Source organism: Bos indicus, chromosome 2 (genome assembly GCF_029378745.1).
Source record: "Bos indicus isolate NIAB-ARS_2022 breed Sahiwal x Tharparkar chromosome 2, NIAB-ARS_B.indTharparkar_mat_pri_1.0, whole genome shotgun sequence".
NCBI classification, from domain to species: domain Eukaryota; kingdom Metazoa; phylum Chordata; class Mammalia; order Artiodactyla; family Bovidae; genus Bos; species Bos indicus.
In genome coordinates, this window is record NC_091761.1 from 120,009,820 (window position 1) to 120,013,292 (window position 3,473).

Sequence of the window (3,473 nt, forward strand, 5' to 3'; positions counted from 1 at the left end):
ACCCTGAATATGTTCCTCAGGCCTAAGACATCTGCACCCTAATCCCCACCCCACCCTGAGGAGACAGCTGGGGACCATCCTGTGAGGGAGGGACCTGCCTCCTCAGGACCCCTGCTGGCTCAGCCACACCCACAACCTCCCCCTGGCAACAGGGCTCAAAGTCATAGGGCAGGTGAGGGGCAGGGTGTGGCCACCCGGGGCACTGGGAGGGACATGGAGGCTTTTACAACAGGCAACCATAACCTCCCCAGATTTAAGCCCAGGCAGCTAGTACTGACCTGGTACCTGGTGTCCCAGCCTTGCCGGAGACCCGGCCTCCCCAGGTCCCATCCTGACCCTCCGCCATCACACAGCCATGCAGGGGGCCTGCGTGCTGCTGCTGCTGGGCCTGCGGCTACAGCTCTCCCTCGGCCTCATCCCAGGTAACCAGGCAGCTCCCGGCGCCCCCTACTCACAGGGGCGGCCCCAGGCTGACCTGACCTCCACTCTCCCCTTGGGCAGTCGAGGAGCAAGACCCCGCCTTCTGGAACCGCCAGGCAGCCCAGGCCCTTGATGTGGCTAAGAAGCTGCAGCCCATCCAGACAGCCGCCAAGAATGTCATCCTCTTCTTGGGCGATGGTGAGTGCCCTAGGCCAGTCCACCCCGTCCCCCCACAACTCTGGAGCCCTGCGCTGCCGGCTGACCCAGGTTGGCACAAGGGACTCAGACCTGACACAGTGTACCCTCAGGGATGGGGGTTTCCACGGTGACAGCCGCTCGGATCCTAAGGGGGCACATGGCTGGCAAGCCGGGACCTGAGACACCTCTGGCCATGGACCAGTTCCCATACCTGGCTCTGTCCAAGGTAAGCGCCAAGTGGCCTCAGGGTGGTCTACACCAGAGGGGTGGGTGTGGGCCTAGGGAGCAGGGTAGGAGGGAAAGCCCCAAGAGCGTTGGGAGCTGAGATAGGGGCTGGGGGCTGTGAGGATGGGCCCAGGGCCTGGCTCAGGAGCTGGGTGTCTACCCCAGCAGAGCTGAAGGCATCTCTGCCCCCAGACATACAACGTGGACAGAGATGTGCCTGACAGTGCAGGCACGACCACCGCCTACCTGTGTGGGGTCAAGACCAACATGAGGACCATTGGTGTAAGTGCAGCCGCCCGCTTCGACCAGTGCAACACGACACGTGGGAATGAGGTCACGTCTGTGATGAACCGGGCCAAGAAAGCAGGTGGGCTTGGGCGTCAGCTTCCTGGCAGGGACAGGCTCAGAGACCTCAATGGCCCACTGTGACCTCTGCCACCCTCAGGGAAGCCCGTGGGAGTGGTGACCACCACCAGGGTGCAGCAGGCCTCCCCAGCCGGGGCCTACGCGCACACGGTGAACCGAAACTGGTATTCTGATGCTCAAATGCCTGCCCAGGCCAAGAGGGAGGGCTGCCAGGACATCGCCAAACAGCTGGTCTACAACATGGACATTGACGTGAGTTGTGACATGAGGGGCTAAGGGCGGGGCTGGGAAGAGATGGTGGAACACATGTCCCAGTCCTAGGCAACCCACAGTCTGGGGTCTTGCAGAGTCTCTGTGTGTTTGCCAGAATGCGGGGAGGTAACCATGTAGGAGGTACAGGTGGGGACAGGCCATCCCACAGACCTGGTGGATAGAGTTAGGGGCTGTGTGAAGGCAGAGCCAAGGGCCAGCCCCAAATCCACCTGCCCTAACCTCTGGCCCCAGGTGATCCTGGGTGGAGGCCGAAAGTACATGTTTCCTGAGAGGACCCCAGACCCTGAATACCCAGAATATAGCAGACAGAACGGAGTCCGGAAGGACAAGTGGAATCTGGTGCAGGAGTGGCAGGCCAAGCACCAGGTGATGGGGGCTCACGGGTGCGGGGGGTACAGCAGGGCCGGGCCTGGCGTGTCGGGCTATGGGCTGAGGCCTGGTTCTGCCCTCCCAGGGAGCCCAGTATGTGTGGAACCGCACGGTGCTCCTTTAGGCGGCCAATGACTCCAGTGTAACACACCTCATGGGTAACCCCACCCACCCCCACTGTCCTCCCCAGGAAGGGTGCCACGGGCCCCCCACCCCCATCCCCAGCTTGCAGGTCACCACTGGTCCCATTTCCCACAGGCCTCTTTGAGCCAGGAGACATGGCCTATAACATCGACCGAGACACCACCAAGGAGCCATCCCTGGAGGAGATGACGCAGGCGGCCCTGCGAGTGCTGAGCAGAAACCCTCGGGGCTTCTTCCTCTTCGTGGAGGGTGAGCGGCAGCTCCTTGTGGATCAAGGGGAAAGGGGCAGCACTCAGGGTCGGCTTGGCATCACCCATCTTTCACGACCTTCTTGCAGGAGGCCGCATTGACCATGGACATCATGCAAACATAGCTTATTGGGCGCTGACTGAGGCGGTCATGTTTGATAATGCCATTGCCAGGGCTAACGAGCTCACCAGTGAAGCAGACACACTGACCCTTGTCACCGCCGACCACTCCCATGTCTTCACTTTTGGTGGCTACCCACTTCATGGGACCTCCATTTTCGGTAATCCCATGGACACTGGCAGGTCCTTGCCCAAAATTACCTGGCACAATGTGCTCTGAGCCAGTCCCCTTATCTGCCAAGTGGGGGAATATTAATACCAACTGCTCTTCTGAGCTCTGGTGAGGATTAAGTCAGTGAGCAGGCAAGAAGTGCTTGGGCTCAGCAACAGAGGAGGCGCCCCAAAGACTGGGGTCAGTGTGATCACGGGGTCCCCTCCACCCTGCAGGGCTGGCTGATAGCAAGGCCAATGTCGGTGGATCCTACACCTCCCTCCTTTATGGAAATGGCCCTGGACTCCAACTGTACTGGGGCTTACAACCTGATGTGGATGAAACCGAGAGCAGTGAGTGCATTGGGTGGGCCCTGGGGGTGCAGGGGATGGCAAGAGGGGAGAACTCAGGCCTGGAGCTCAGGCGAGGTCATGGCCACCTCCTTCCCACCCTGAATCCCCTCCCTCCTGCCAGTGGACCCCAACTACAAGCAACAAGCCGCAGTGCCCCTATGGAGCGAGACCCACGCTGGTGAGGACGTGGCAGTGTTTGCACGAGGCCCGTGGGCACACCTGGTGCATGGCGTGCAGGAGCAGACCTTCGTGGCACATGTCATGGCCTTTGCTGCCTGCATGGAGCCCTACACCATGGACTGCCGCCCTCAGCCCCCCACCAGCCCCATGGACACTGCCCACCAGGTTGCCTGCCCATCCTTACTGGCACTGCTGGTTGGGGTCCTGCTGCAGCTGCTGGTGCCTGCCCTGCACTGACCCCCCGACCAGCCCAGGCCTAGGGGTCTCCTGATCCCCTGCTTGGAATCTTCAGTGGACCCGAACCACCTGGAAGCTGAGGTTTGACTTTCCTGTAATACCCACAGTCCTCAGTGCCCCCATCTCGGTGGCCTCACATTTTGTGCAGATCCGCTCCAGACCCCAGGAAAGACCAGGGCTCAGACCACC

General features: G+C 61.2%; 1 pseudogene; it reads left to right on the forward strand.

The window, feature by feature from the left end:
* Nucleotides 1-223: 223 nt before the first annotated feature.
* LOC109575963 (intestinal-type alkaline phosphatase-like) lies at nt 224-3,473 on the forward strand (annotated as a pseudogene).